Source organism: Passer domesticus, unplaced genomic scaffold (genome assembly GCF_036417665.1).
Source record: "Passer domesticus isolate bPasDom1 unplaced genomic scaffold, bPasDom1.hap1 HAP1_SCAFFOLD_114, whole genome shotgun sequence".
NCBI classification, from domain to species: Eukaryota; Metazoa; Chordata; class Aves; order Passeriformes; family Passeridae; genus Passer; species Passer domesticus.
In genome coordinates, this window is record NW_026989912.1 from 182,501 (window position 1) to 197,500 (window position 15,000).

Genomic DNA, 15,000 nt, shown 5'->3' on the forward strand with positions numbered 1-15,000 from the left:
TGAGGCTAGGTAGAGGATTCTGACCGTAGGATTCTCAGACATCCATCTTTGGAGTTCTTAGAAATCATTCAGTTAGCATCTTCTTCCTCCAGGGTTCTCTGAGCCTCTTCGGCTTGCCATCGGTCTCACCTCAGTCATTTCATTTTGCATTCTCTCAGTCCTTGCAGTCATTCCTTTTGCCAAGTGACTTCCGTCCCTGTCGCGTCCCCTTTGTTTGTCACGTCCTGTCCCGTGTCACTGGTGTCCGCACATATTTGTGTCGGAGCTGCTCCGCCCCGCCGCATAGTCCAGCGCCATAGGACAAATCTCGGGGCCTTGAAATTTGTAGTGCGGGGTGTAGTTGGGTTCTAGACGGTATTCCTAGATGTGCAAACAAGATGTTTGGAGGTGTGAAGTTATCCTGCAGCCCTTTCACTTTTGTCCTGAATGTCTTTCAGATGCAGATGGATAAAATCCATAGCAGAGCACCCCATCCCAGGTGAGCGGGTTCCCCCGAGCAGATCAGTCCCTGTTTGTCTCTGCAGGGGGAGTGTAAGTGGTGACTTTGTGTTACAGCTTTGTTCTTTTTTCTTTATTTTTAGGAAATAAAGCCTTCTAGCAGCAGTCAAGGCGAGGTGGTCAAGGTGAGCAGTGACTAGTGGACAGAGGTTGTTGTTATTGCTGAAATCTCAATTTCTGGTGCAACTCTAGGCACGCATGTTCGTTTGTGTGCTTTAGGCAATCCATTTGGAGTACACATAACTCCCCGTCAGACACTGGCCGACGGACCGTGATTGTTGTTTTTTGGAGCCCTGTGGAAGTATTACAGGACTCGGCGATGAAGCCTCTGCCTTTTCGATTTAAAGGAGTCACCCGGAGAGACTTTGGCAATGCCGAGGAGTCACGGCGAGTCGGGAATAGGGAGGAGCAGCGGGGGTCCACTCCGGTTTCAGCGACACCGCATCACCTTCTCTCCTCTCAAGCGAGGCGAACCCCGTGACGACAGCGTCAGCCTCCGAGTGCAGCCAAATCGTCCAGCCCAAGGAGGCTGGCATTGTTATGAGAACGGTGAGTAGCAGAATTGTTGGGTTTGCCAACATGTGCTGCCATGATAGAGCATTGATGTTTGGTTTTCTTTAATGTAGTTGACTAAGAGACAAAAGCTAGGTGACAGCAGGAACTTCCCAGACGGCGAGGCGGCCTTCTTTCGCACCCGACTCAGACCGGCATCCGCAGATAAGTCGAGGGCTACGACCCAGAGAGGGATGATAGCGGGGTTCTGGGTCGGGACTCACAGGGAGGGATTTTTGAGTCAGCTTTGGAGATGGGGGCGTCCAGGAAGCGGCCCCTTAGGCCACAGAAAAGCCAAGTGTCATTTTTGATCCCAGCGCTGAGGTGCTCAGGGCAGAGCAGTCCCGGAGGGTATCGTGTCACTTGTCTTTCGTGCGTTCTGTGTTTGGCTTTCTCAGGTCTTTTACCTTAACCCTTTGAGGGGCCTATCAGAAACCCTGGCATCATTCTTAGCATCTGCGATCTCTGCATTTCTTGGTCTGGCACCAATGCCGTAGGACTTATGACTCAGGAGCTCAGACAGGCATCAGAATTGCACCTCTCTTTAGAAGCATCCAGTTCGGATGTCTTTGCAGGTCTTGTTCCGAGCCGTACAGACGGCTGCGCCTCGCAAGGATCCATTATTGGGGATTAGAACTTGTAAGAACGCGAGGATAGGTAGGGGATTCTGACTGTAGGATTCTCAGACGTCCATCTTTGCAGTTCTTTGAAAGAAATCATTCTCTTAGGAGATGCTTCCTCCATGCTTGTCTGAGCCTCATCAGCTCACTGTCAATCTCACCTCAGTCTTTTCATTTTGCATTCTCTCAGTCCTTGCAGTCATTCCTCTTGTCAAGAGATTTCTGTCCCTGTTGTGTCCCCATTTTTTGTCCTGTCCTGTGTCACAGGTGTCTGCACATATTGGTGCCAGAGCTGCTCCGCCCTACCGCATAGCCTGGTGTAATAGACAAATTCCGGGGGCTTGAAATTTGTAGTGTGGGGTGTAGTTGGAGTCTAGATAGTATTCCTAGGTTGACTCAAGATGTCTGGACTGTGGAGTTGTCCTGCAGCCCTTTGACTTTTGTCCTAACTTTCTTTCAGATGCAGACGGACAAAATCCATGGCGGAGCACCCCATCCCAGGTGAGCGGGTTCCCCCGAGCAGGTCAGTCCCTGCAGTTTGTCTTTGCGGGGGGAGTGTAAATGGTGACTCTCTTACAGCATTTTTCTTTTTCTTTATTTTAGGAAGTAAAGGCATATAGCAACAGTCAAGCTCAAGTGGGCAAGGTGAGCAATGGGCAGTAGCAGTTGTTATTGCAGGGGTCTCAATTTCTGGTGCAGCTCTAAGCCTCTGTTCTTGTTTGTGTTCCTTAGGTAATCCACTCAGGTTATGTCAAGCCCCCATCACCAACCGGCCGACGGACCGAGTTTGCTGCTCTTGTGGGCCCTGTGGAGGTATTGCAGGACCCTGTGATGAAGCTTGGAAATTTTCTGCTTAAAGGTCCCTTCTGGATAGCCCTCAGGAATGCCTGAGGAGTCACAGTGAGTCGGGGAGGTATTGAGGAGGAGGGAGGGTCCGCTCAATTCTCAGCAGTGCCACAGCACCTCGTCTCCCCTTTACCCAGGCGTAGCCCGAGACGTCGGCCTCAGAGCACGGCCGAAGCGTGCGGCCCGAGGAGGCGGTGAGTAGCAGAACTGTCGGATTTTAGTCGACGTGCTGCTAAGATGCCGCACTGATGTCCGGTTTTCTTTCTCTTGACAGACTAAGAGACAGCAGCCGGGTGACAGCAGGAACCTCCCAGACAGCCTGGTGACCTTCCTTTGCACCCGATGTGGATTCTCATTCACGGACATGCAAGAGATAAGTCGAGGGCTGTGTGTCACAGAGGGGATGCAGATGGAAGGGGGCTGCCGCGTCAGGTCTCACCGGGAGGGATTTTTGAGTCGGCTTTGGAGCTGAGGATATCCAGGAAATGTTGTTTTAAGGCCACACAAAAGCCAAGTGTCATTTTTGATCCCGGCGCTGAGGTGCGCAGGGCAGAGCAGTGCCAGTATGTGTCGTGTCACGTGTCTGTCGTACCTTATGTGTCATTTGGCTGTCTCATGTCTTTTACCTTAGCCCTGTGAGTGGCCTATCAGAAATACTGGCATCATTCTTAGCATCTGTGATCTCTGCATTTCTTGGCCTGCCACCAATGCCATAAGACTTTTGACTCAGGAGCTCAGGCAGGCATCAGAATTGCACCTCTCTTTAGAAGCGTCCAGTTCGGATGTCTTTGAAGGTCTCGTTCCGAGCCGTACGGACAGTCGCGCCTCACAACGATCCATTATTGCGAATTAGGACTTGTAAGAACGTGAGGATAGGTAGAGGATTCTGACAGCAGGATTCACAGGCATCCTTTTTTGCATTTCTTTGAAGAAATCATTCCCTTAGCATCTTCTTCCTCCAGGGTTCTCTGAGCCTCATGGGCTCACCATTGGTCTCACCTCATTCACTTCATTTTGCCTTCATTTTGCAGTCATTCTTCTTGCCTTCATTTTGCAGTCATTCTTCTTGCCAAGTGATTTCTCTTCCTGTTGTGTCCCCTTTGTCACGTCCTGTCCTGTGTCACGGGTGGGTGCACATATTTGTCCCGGAGCCGCTCTGCCCTGCCGCATAGCCCGGCGCGTTAGGACAAATCCCGGGGACTTGAAATTTGTAGTGCGGGGTGTAGTTGGATTCTAGATGGGATTTGTAGATGGACACAAGATGTTTGGAGGTGTGAAGTTATTCTGCAGCTGATTGACTTGTGTCCTGAATTTCTTTCAGATGCAGATGGATAAAATCCATGGCAGAGCACCCCATCCCAGGTGAGCGGGTTCCCCTGAGAAAGTCAGTCCCTGTTTGTCTCTGCAGGTGCAGTGTAAATGGTGACTTTGTGTTACAGCATTGTTGTTTTTCTTTATTTTTAGGAAGTAAAGCCGTCTAGCAGCAGACAAGGCAAAGTGGGCAAGGTGAGCAGTGACTAGCGGACAGAAGTTGTTGTTGTTGCCGAGATCTCAATTTCTGGTGCAACTGTAAGCATGCATTCTCGTTTGTGTGCTTTAGGCAATCCATTTGGAGTATACGTGACTCTGTCACGCACTGGCTGATGGACTGTGATCGTTGCTCTTTGGAGTCCTGTGGAAGTATTACAGGACTCGGCGATGAAGCCTCTGCCTTTTCTATTTAAAGGAGTCATCCGGGTGGCCTTTGGCAATGCCGAGGAGTTGCGGTGAGTCAGGAATAGGGAGGAGGAGCGAGGGTCTACTCTGGTGTCACCAATGCCACATCACCTTCACTCCCCTTAACTTAGGCGGACCCTGCGATGATGGCGTCAGCCTCCGAGCGCAGCCGAAGCGTGCGGCATTCATAAGGGACCCAGGCATTGCTAGGGGAACGCTGAGTAGCAGAATTGTTGGGCTTTTGGCCGATGCGCTGCCAAGATCAGGCACTGATGCTCTGTTTTCTCGAATGCAGATGACTAAGAGACAACGGCCCGGTGACAGCAGGAACTTCCCAGACGGCAAGGGGAGGTCTTTTGCACCTGACACGGAGTGGCATCTGCAGATAAGTCGATGGCTGTGACCCATAGAGGGGATGATAGCGGGGTGCTGGCTCGGGACTCACAGGGAGGGATTTTTGAGTCTGCTTTGGAGTTGGGGATGTCCAAGAAGTGGCCCCTTAGGCCACAGAAAAGCCAAGTGTCACTTTTGATCCCAGTGCTGAGGTGTACAGGGCAGAGCAGTTCCGGTCTGTATCGTGTCACTTGTCTGTCGTGCCTTCTGTGTTGTTTGTATGTCTCATGTTGCACATCTTTTACCTTAACCCTTTGAGTGGCCTACCAGAAACCCTGGCATCACTCTTAGCATCTCTCATCCCTGCATTTCTTGGTCTGGCACCAATGCCATAGGACTTCTGACTCAGGAGCTCAGACAGGCATCGGAATTGCATTTCTCATTAGGAGCATCCAGTCAGATGACTTTGAAGGTCTTGTTCTGAGCTGTACGTACTGCTGTGCATCGCAAGGATCCATTATGGCAGATTAGGGCTTGTAAGAATGCAAAGATAGGTAGAGGATGCTGACCGTAGGATTCTCGGACATCCATCTTTGTAGTTCTTGGAATAAACTGTTCTCTTATCAGATTCTTCCTCCAGGGTTCTCTGAGCCTCATCTGTCTCACCTCGGTCATCTAATCTTGCATTCTCTCAGTCCTTGCAGTCATTTTTGCCAAGAGATTTCTGTCCTTGTTGTGTCCCCCTTGTTTGTCATGTTCTGTCCTGTGTCACGGGTGTCTGCACATATTTTTGCCGGAGCTGCTCTGCCCTGCTGCATAGCCTGGAGTAATAGGACAAATCCTGGGGGCTTGAAATTTGTAGTGTGGGGTGTTGTTGGATTATAGATGGGACTTGTTGATGGACCCAAGATGTCTGGAGCTGTGAAGTTATCCTGCAGCCCTTTGACATTTGTCCTCACTTGCTTTTAGATGCAGGTGGATAAAATCCGTGGCAGAGCACCCCATCCCAGGTGAGTGGGTTGCCCTGAGCAGGTCAATCCCTGTTTGTCTCTGCAGGGGGAGTATAAATGGTGACTCTGTTACAGCATTGTTCTTTGTTTTTATTTTTAGGAAGTAAAGCCACATATCAGAAGTCAAGGCGAGGTGGTCAAGGTGAGCAGTGACCAGTGGACTGTAGCTGTTGTTATTGCTGCGATCTGAATCTCTGGTGCAACTGTAAGCATGCATTCTCGTTTGTGTGTGCTTTAGGCAATCCATTTGGAGTATGCATTACTCCCCATCACGTACTGGCCGGTGGACAGTGATCATTCCTCTTGTGAGCCCTGTGGAAGTATTACAGGACTTGGTGATGAAGCCTCTGCCTTTTCTATTTAAATGTGTCACCCGGGTAGCCTTTGGTCGCGGCCGAGGAGTTGCAGTGAGTCGGGGAATAGGGAGGAGGAGCGAGGGTCTACTCTGGTGTCACCCATGCCACATCACCTTCACTCCCCTTAACTTAGGCGGACCCTGCGATGATGGCGTCAGCCTCCGAGCGCAGCCGAAGCGTGCGGCATTCATAAGGGACCCGGGCATTGCTAGGGGAACGCTGAGTAGCAGAATTGTTGGGTTTTGGCCAATGCGCTGCTAAGATCAGGCATTGATGCTCTGTTTTCTCAAATGCAGCTGACTAAGAGACAACAGCCCGGTGACAGCAGGAACTTCCCAGATGGCGAGGCGGCCTTCTTTTGCATCTGACACGGATTGGCATCTGCAGATAAGTCAATGGCTATGACCCACAGAGGGGATGATAGTGGGGTGCTGGTCAGGACTCACAGGGAGGGATTTTTGAGTCTGCTTTGGAGTTGGGGATGTCCAAGAAGTGGCCCCTTAGGCCACAGAAAAGCCAAGTGTCACTTTTGATCACAACGCTGAGGTGCTCAGGGCAGAGCAGTCCCGGAGGGTATCGTGTCAGTTGTCTATTGTGCATTCTGTGTGTTTGGCTTTCTCATGTCTTTTCCCTTAGCCCTTTGAGGGGCCTATCAGAAACCCTGGCATCATTCTTAGCATCTGCGATCTCTGCATTTCTTGGCCTGGCACCAATGCCATAGGACTTTTGACTCAGGAGCTCAGACAGGCATCAGAATTGCATTTCTCTTTAGAAGCATCCAGTCCGATGTCTTTGCAGGTCTTGTTCTGAGCTGTACGTACTGCTGTGCATTGCAAGGATCCATTATTGCAGATTAGGACTCGTAAGAACACGAGGATAGGTAGAGGATTCTGACCGTAGGATTCACAGGCATCCTTTTTTGCAGTTCTTTGAAGAAATAATTCAGTTAGCATCTTCTTCCTCCAGGGTTCTCTGAGCCTCTTTGGCTCACCATTGGTCTCACCTCATTCACTTCATTTTGCCTTCATTTTGCAGTCATTCTTCTTGCCAAGTGATTTCTGTTCCTGTTGTGTCCCCTTTGTTTGTCTTGTCCTGTCCTGTGTCACGGGTGGGTGCACATATTTGTCCCGGAGCCGCTCTGCCCTGCCGCATTGTCCGGCGCGATAGGACCAATCCCGGAGGCTTGAAATTTGTAGTGCGGGGTGTAGTTGGATTCTAGATGGGATTTGTAGATGGACACAAGATGTTTGGAGGTGTGAAGTTATTCTGCAGCACATTGACTTTTGTTCTGAATTTCTTTCAGATGCAGATGGATAAAATCCATGGCAGAGCACCCCATCCCAGGTGAGCGGGTTCCCCTGAGAAAGTCAGTCCCTGTTTGTCTCTGCAGGTGCAGTGTAAATGGTGACTTTGTGTTACAGCATTGTTGTTTTTCTTTATTTTTAGGAAGTAAAGCCATGTAGCAGCAGACAAGGCAAAGTGGGCAAGGTGAGCAGTGACTAGCGGACAGAAGTTGTTATTGCCGAGATCTCAATTTCTGGTGCAACTCTAAGCATGCATGTTCGTTTGTGTGCTTTAGGCAATCCATTTGGAGTATACGTGACCCTGTCACACACTGGCTGATGGACTGTGATCGTTACTCTTTGGAGTCCTGTGGAAGTATTACAGGACTCGGCGATGAAGCCTCTGCCTTTTCTATTTAAAGGTGTCATCCGGGTGGCCTTTAGCAACGCCTGAGGAGTCGCGGTGAGTCGGGAATAGGGAGGAGGAGCGGGGGTCCACTCCGGTTTCAGCAATGCCGCATCACCTTTTCTCCTCTCAACCGAGGCGAACCCTGCGACGACGGCGTCGGCCTCAGAGCGCAGCCGAAGCGTGCGGCATTCATAAGAGACCAAGGCATCGCAGGAGAACGGTAAGTAGCAGAATTGTCGGGTTTTGGCCGATGCGCTGCCAAGATCAGGCACTGATGCTCGGTTTTCTCGAATGCAGCTGACTAAGAGACAGCGGCCCGGTGACAGCAGGAACTTCCCAGACGGCGAGGCGGCCTTCTTTGGCACCTGACCCGGACCAGCATCTGCAGATAAGTCGAGGGCTATGACCCACAGAGGGGATGATAGCGGGGTGCTGGGTTGGAACTCACAGGGAGGGGTTTTTGAGTCAGCTTTGGAGGTGAGGATATACAAGAAGTGTCCCCTTAGGCCACATAAAGGGAAAGCATCGCTTTTGATCCCAGCGCTGAGGTGTACAGGGCAGAGCAGTTCCGGTCTGTATCGTGTCACTTGTCTGTCGTGCCTTCTGTGTTGTTTGTATGTCTCATGTTGCACATCTTTTACCTTAACCCTTTGAGTGGCCTACCAGAAACCCTGGCATTACTCCTAGCATCTCTCATCCCTGCATTTCTTGGTCTGGCACCAATGCCATAGGACTTCTGACTCGGGAGCTCAGACAGGCATCGGAATTGCATTTCTCATTAGGAGCATCCAGTCAGATGACTTTGAAGGTCTCGTTCCGAGCCGTACGGACAGCTGTGCCTCGCAAGGATCCATTATGGCAGATTAGGGCTTGTAAGAATGTGAGGATAGGTAGAGGATTCTGACCATAGGATTCACCGGCATCCATCTTTGCAGTTCTTTGAAGAAATCATTCCGTTAGCATCTTCTTCCTCCAGGGCTCTCTGAGCATCATCAGGTCACCATCGGTCTCACCTCAGTCATTTCATTTTGCATTCTGTCAGTCATTGCTGTCATTCTTCTTGCCAAGTGATTTCTGTTCCTGTTGCGTCCCCTTTTGTTTGTCACGTCCTGTCCTGCGTCACGGGTGTCCGCACATATTTGTGCCGGAGCCGCTCTGCCCTGCCGCATAGCCTGGCGCAATAGGACAAATCCCGGGGGCTTGAAATTTGTAGTGCGGGGTGTAGTTGAACCCTAGATGGTATTCCTAGATTGACCCAAGATGTCTGGAGCTGTGAAGTTGTCCTGCAGCCCTTTGACTTTTGTCCTGACTTTCTTTCAGATGCAGATGGATAAAATCAGAGCAGAGCGCCCTATCCCTGGTGAGTGGGTTCCCCTGAGAAAGTCAGTCCCTGTTTGTCTCTGCGGGGGGAGTGTAAATGATGACTCTGTTACAGCATTGTTGTTTTTCTTTATTTTTAGGAAGTAAAGCCATGTAGCAGCAGACAAGGCAAAGTGGGCAAGGTGAGCAGTGACTAGTGGACAAAAGTTGTTGTTATTGCTGAGATCTCAATTTCTGGTGCAACTCTAAGCATTCAGTGTCGTTTTTTTATTTTAGGCGGTCCACTTGCAACCCATGCCGGCCAAGGATGCCCGATGCCAGGTAGGTGCAAGATTATGGTGCACGTGCGGCTTATTTGTCAGATTATGAAGGTTTTTTTTTTTTCACAGTATCTCAGCATGCTTTTTTGCTTTGTTTCTTTGCAGGTGCCGTCGCCGTTCTCAGCGTGCCAAGGAACGGAGGCGAGCGGGTGAGTCGGCGTTTAGGCAGGGTGACACGTAGGCGGGCGTTATGCGGCGGCACGCTAAGCGTATACCTTTTGTTTTTGCAGGTGTCTTCCGGGCAGACTCTGGAGTCAAATCAAGATTTGAGGTGAGTTGGGGCAGCGGTGCGGAGGAGTCTCGGGGATTACTCTTTGTGAGGGCAATAGTCACATTTTCTGTTTTGTCTCAGGTACCATGAGGAGGTTTGTAGCCAAAGTTCGGAAAGAGCGGCACCGAAGCGCACGACAACGTCTCGGCGTCCGCGTCCAACCGGCGATGGATTTTGTCAGCTCGTCTTCCCAAAGCTAAGTGTCGGGGCCCATACTTGCGGGGAGGGAAAAAGCCTTTACTCACATGGGGCAATTTGATGTTAGCTTAGCGGAGCAGTCTGTAGTGGAACAGGTCCCTCGGAAGTAAAGGGGGAGGGTTTCTCCTGGCCTCACCGGAGCCTTTGCCGGGCAGGGCAGTTCCGACCCGTCTCCACGTTCTCGCGAACTTTGCGTCGTCAGCCTCCTTCGATCCTCGATGTCATTGTGGATCTTTCTCCCGAGGAGCTTGCATTCAGGTCCAGAGCTATAGCCACCATCACCCGGCAGTCTTTGCTTCCTTCTCTAGGCCCACCCAGCCTCTCGAGCATCCTCTTAACTGCTTTGGCAGCACCTCCTTTTAAGGAGCTGTTTCATCATCACACACTCTTGCCATAGGACTCGCTTTCCTTCGGCATCTTTGGCCTCTGGCTCATCTCGCACTAGAAATCTTGAATCCATAAGGTGTAACTGCCAGGCGGTTTCCACTCGTGTCTGTGTCCTCTGTGTCCTCTGTGTCCTCTGTGTCCTCTGTGTCCTCTGTGTCCTCTGTGTCCTCTGTGTCCTCTGTGTCCTCTGTGTCTGTGTTACGTAGTCTGCATCCATTGTCTTCTGTGTCATAGGCCTTTGTTACATCTCGGTGCTGTATCGGCATCATTCTGTGCCATATCGGCCATATTTTACTCACGTTCCTTCCTGGACATTGCTTATTCTGCCATCTTTACATTTTTACTCTTTGAGACATGAAGAAGTACACAAGATGTTGTCATCGATCTTCCATCTCAGCTTTGGCATCGCCTTTTTTCCCCCCGTGCCATTCTCTTGGGCTTCTACAGGGAGCGTCTTACACCCTCCTCACATGACCATCATAACTCCGTAGGTTCCGTCTTCTCAAAGGGTATAGCGCTCAAGAATTCATCTTCCAGAGAGTTCTCAAGTCCTGGTTTATATTGTATGTGCTTATGTTGTCTGTACCTATCTCGGTGTATATTGTATGTAATTATGTTGTATGTACCTATGTTGGCTTATATTGTACATTATTATTCTGTATGTACCTATGTTGGCTTATATTGTATGCACTTGTATTGTATGTAATTATCTCGGCACGTATTGTATGTACTCACACGGTATGTAATTACCTTGGCTTATATTGAATGTACTCGTACGGTGTGTAATTATATTGGCTTATACGGTACGTACTTACGCCGTACATACTTGCGTCGGCTTATATCGCGTGTACTTATATTGCGCCGCTTAGGGTCCGAGCTGCCCTGCCCTGGCACGTAGTCACAGTTAGGTAGAACAGTTATAAAAACTTTACCATTCATCTGTCTTCTATGGGATTTTGGGTAGAAAACTTACGGGCCCAGAGCGGGGACAAGTCCTAGCTGTAAGCTAGCCGCTCGTCGATCGCCTCCCGTTGTCTCACAGGTCCCCGAGGCGACCGATTTTCCCGGAATCTACCGTTTGACGTCGAGCGGCAGCCGGATGACGTGTCGAAGCACATTCTTCAGCGTTTCAAGTAAGGGCCGCAGCGAGCGTGTAAGTCGAAGAGCGTGCGTGGGAGCGAGCGACCATCGGCATCCGCTCGTTGCCGCACGTACGAGCGTACGCTCGGCAGTTCTAACCTTGGGTGTATGACTTTTGCCTTTCAGGTTTTTCAACACATTTTAAACTTTAGAATAAAAAATCCCCAGCCGGGGGTTTTTTTTTTTTTTCCCCCGGCTGGGTTTTTTTTTCCTCGGTCCCGGCCGGTCCGCGAGGCGACGTTCATCGCCAAAGTTTGGGCGCGGACCGTCCCGGGACCGGGGTTTTTGTCAGGCAGGAGGAATTTTTCAGAGGCTCCCGGGAACCACGTTCCCGAGGAGCGGCACGAACGCGTGCCGGGGGTCAGGGGAGCGGTTGAGGTGCGAGCGAGGGTGGGTTTGTGTGTAAGGTGAAGGAGAGGTGTATGTGTGTGTTGTTGACCGGTTCTAACCTTGGGTGTATGACTTTTGCCTTTCAGGTTTTTCAACACATTTTAAACTTTAGAATAAAAAATCCCCAGCCGGGGGTTTTTTTTTTTTTCCCCCCGGCTGGGTTTTTTTTTCCTCGGTCCCGGCCGGTCCGCGAGGCGACGTTCATCGCCAAAGTTTGGGCGCGGACCGTCCCGGGACCGGGGTTTTTGTCAGGCAGGAGGAATTTTTCAGAGGCTCCCGGGAACCACGTTCCCGAGGAGCGGCACGAACGCGTGCCGGGGGTCAGGGGAGCGGTTGAGGTGCGAGCGAGGGTGGGTTTGTGTGTAAGGTGAAGGAGAGGTGTATGTGTGTGTTGTTGACCGGTTCTAACCTTGGGTGTATGACTTTTGCCTTTCAGGTTTTTCAACACATTTTAAACTTTAGAATAAAAAATCCCCAGCCGGGGGGTTTTTTTTTTTTCCCCCCCGGCTGGGTTTTTTTTTCCTCGGTCCCGGCCGGTCCGCGAGGCGACGTTCATCGCCAAAGTTTGGGCGCGGACCGTCCCGGGACCGGGGTTTTTGTCAGGCAGGAGGAATTTTTCAGAGGCTCCCGGGAACCACGTTCCCGAGGAGCGGCACGAACGCGTGCCGGGGGTCAGGGGAGCGGTTGAGGTGCGAGCGAGGGTGGGTTTGTGTGTAAGGTGAAGGAGAGGTGTATGTGTGTGTTGTTGACCGGTTCTAACCTTGGGTGTATGACTTTTGCCTTTCAGGTTTTTCAACACATTTTAAACTTTAGAATAAAAAATCCCCAGCCGGGGGGTTTTTTTTTTTTCCCCCCGGCTGGGTTTTTTTTTTCCTCGGTCCCGGCCGGTCCGCGAGGCGACGTTCATCGCCAAAGTTTGGGCGCGGACCGTCCCGGGACCGGGGTTTTTGTCAGGCAGGAGGAATTTTTCAGAGGCTCCCGGGAACCACGTTCCCGAGGAGCGGCACGAACGCGTGCCGGGGGTCAGGGGAGCGGTTGAGGTGCGAGCGAGGGTGGGTTTGTGTGTAAGGTGAAGGAGAGGTGTATGTGTGTGTTGTTGACCGGTTCTAACCTTGGGTGTATGACTTTTGCCTTTCAGGTTTTTCAACACATTTTAAACTTTAGAATAAAAAATCCCCAGCCGGGGGGTTTTTTTTTTTTCCCCCCCGGCTGGGTTTTTTTTTTCCTCGGTCCCGGCCGGTCCGCGAGGCGACGTTCATCGCCAAAGTTTGGGCGCGGACCGTCCCGGGACCGGGGTTTTTGTCAGGCAGGAGAAGTTTTTCAGAGTCTCCCGGGAACCACGTTCCCGAGGACCGACGATGTCTCGGGTGTTATTGAGCAGGTGAAACGAGAGCAACGGAGAGTTCGCGTGTAAGGTATGGAGGCATTCACGGCGGACGAGCGTCGCGTTCCGCGCGCCGCTTTTGTTTTGTGGTTCCTGTAGCAATAATTCCAAATGCAATGAAAATAGGAAAAAGTTTGTCTTGTGTTACTATGTGTTTGGCTTTTATTGTTTGTGTTATTCTGTGTTTGCATTAGCTGGTGCATTATTGTACATTGCTCTGTATGTAGAATGGCCTTTTACCACCCTGTGTATGGATTGTATGTGTCCTTGCCTTTGTATACGCTGTTTCCATGTGTTTTGCTGAAGTGTAAATAAGAAAAGTCATGCAATAAAGTTGAATCAACCCTAATAAAGATGCCCCCTTCCCCCCCCCCCCCGTCCCTGCTTTGGCTCCTGTCTTTATTTGGTGCGGTGTAGTCATTTTTTTCCACTGCCTTTGTTCCTAGTACCTCTCACTTTTCTGTTTCTAACTTCATTTCTGTCTGTCTCTATCCCTGTGTCTGTTTCTCGGTGTTTCTAGCTCTGCGTGTGCTTCTGTAACTCTGTTTCTCTGATTTATTTTCCCTCTGTTTCTGTATGTTACTATTTCTCTTTAACTGTATTTTTCTTCTCTCCTGCTTTAAGTGTAATCCTTTGTTCTTCTTTTCTACAGTCATTCTTCCTTTTCCCTCTCTTCCCTTTTGCAGTCTCTTTTTTGGTCTTCCTCCTTTGCTTTTTCACTTTAACTCCAACCTGTCTTCTTTTTCAATCTGACTCTTCTCTTTCTTGACTGTATCGCTCTCCCGTTTTCACTCTCTCGTTATTCTCTTTTCTCTCTTCTGTGTCTTCACTCTCTTCTCTTGGCACTCTGTTCTATTCTGTCTCTTTTCACTGTCTTCTATTATGTCTTGACTTTGACAAGAGAATAGGACAGTCTCTTATTCTGTATCCTTGTTTCCACTCTCTCTTCTAGTCTGTGTGTCTTCACTCTCTTTTATTCTCTCTTCTCCTGTCTGTCTTCTCTCTGTGTTCTCTTCTGTTCTTTTCTGTGTTGTCTTGTTTTCACTTCTGTCTTCTCTCTCTTTTTGCTTCTGTTTTCTCCTGTTTTCTCTCTTCTCTTTTCATTCTTCCCTTCTTTTCACTTCTCTCTGTTTTCTCTACTCCTCTGTTCTGTTTTCTCTCATCTGTTCTTTCCATGTCTCTCTTCTGTGTCTTTTTTCTCTCCTCTTTCCTCTCTTCTCTCTTCTCTTTTCTTTAGTCTGCTGTTCTCTTCACTTCTGTCATCTATTCTCTCATCTCTTCTCTCTTTTGTCTTTTCTTGTCTTTTCACTGTTCTCTCCTCTTTTCTCTTCTCTCCTTCCTCTCTCTTCTTTTCTGTTCTTTTTTCTCTCTCTCTAGAGTTAGAATAACAAAGCAGCAGTAGCAACTTTCAGGCTCCCTGGGAGTAAAAAAAAAAAAAAGAAAAATGTTTAAAAAACAACTATTTACTCCCTGGGAGCCTGAAAGTTGCTACTGCTGCACCAGACATATAGTTTTTCTTCTTTTTATATATACCCAACAGGACCCCTAATTAGCCCCACCCTCCCACCTGTCAGGAACCCCTGGCAATACCGGCCCACTCACACAGTAATCACACCCCGTTATTGCCTACATACACCACAAATCACTCACACACACCGGCAGCCATATTCACCGCATACTACACCGCCACCTGCCGACCAAAAGTAATTAGTGCAGTCACAGCGCCACCTGGTGTATACTGGCAGCAACTGCAGGTAGTGCAGTCACGTTACATCACCCCCGGCCACGCCCCAGCCCCTCCCCGGTACCCGCCCCTAACCCCGCCCCCGGTGCCCACGAAGGCCCGCAAAGCGTAGTCGACCACGCAGAACGCCTGCCCGAAACTCCAACACACACCGGGCACCCCAAAACCCACCGCGGGCGGCGCCCGGCGCCGCCCGCCCCCCGGAATGCCACCGGGAGCACCG

General features: G+C 50.2%; 4 long non-coding RNA genes across 5 annotated transcripts in view; all 4 read left to right on the plus strand.

The window, feature by feature from the left end:
- The window catches only part of LOC135291769 (uncharacterized), a 1,620-nt gene extending 572 nt beyond the window's left edge, over window positions 1-1,048 (plus strand). The window contains exons 2-4 of one of the 2 annotated variants that reach the window (XR_010354483.1): window positions 438-478; window positions 582-623; window positions 718-1,048. This is a non-coding gene — a long non-coding RNA (uncharacterized LOC135291769). The remainder of the gene's footprint in view (window positions 1-437; window positions 479-581; window positions 624-717) is intronic. The other variant, XR_010354484.1, reaches the window with a different exon arrangement.
- Window positions 1,049-3,351: 2,303 nt separating this feature from the next.
- On the plus strand, window positions 3,352-4,677 carry LOC135291760 (uncharacterized). Its single transcript, XR_010354472.1, has 4 exons — window positions 3,352-3,878; window positions 3,981-4,022; window positions 4,117-4,282; window positions 4,528-4,677. It is a non-coding gene; the product is annotated as an uncharacterized LOC135291760 (long non-coding RNA).
- Window positions 4,678-5,162: 485 nt separating this feature from the next.
- On the plus strand, window positions 5,163-5,923 carry LOC135291762 (uncharacterized). Its single transcript, XR_010354474.1, has 3 exons — window positions 5,163-5,575; window positions 5,676-5,717; window positions 5,814-5,923. It is a non-coding gene; the product is annotated as an uncharacterized LOC135291762 (long non-coding RNA).
- A 309-nt stretch (window positions 5,924-6,232) lies between these two features.
- Window positions 6,233-7,820, plus strand: LOC135291768 (uncharacterized). Its single transcript, XR_010354482.1, has 3 exons — window positions 6,233-7,275; window positions 7,378-7,419; window positions 7,511-7,820. It is a non-coding gene; the product is annotated as an uncharacterized LOC135291768 (long non-coding RNA).
- Window positions 7,821-15,000: the final 7,180 nt, after the last annotated feature.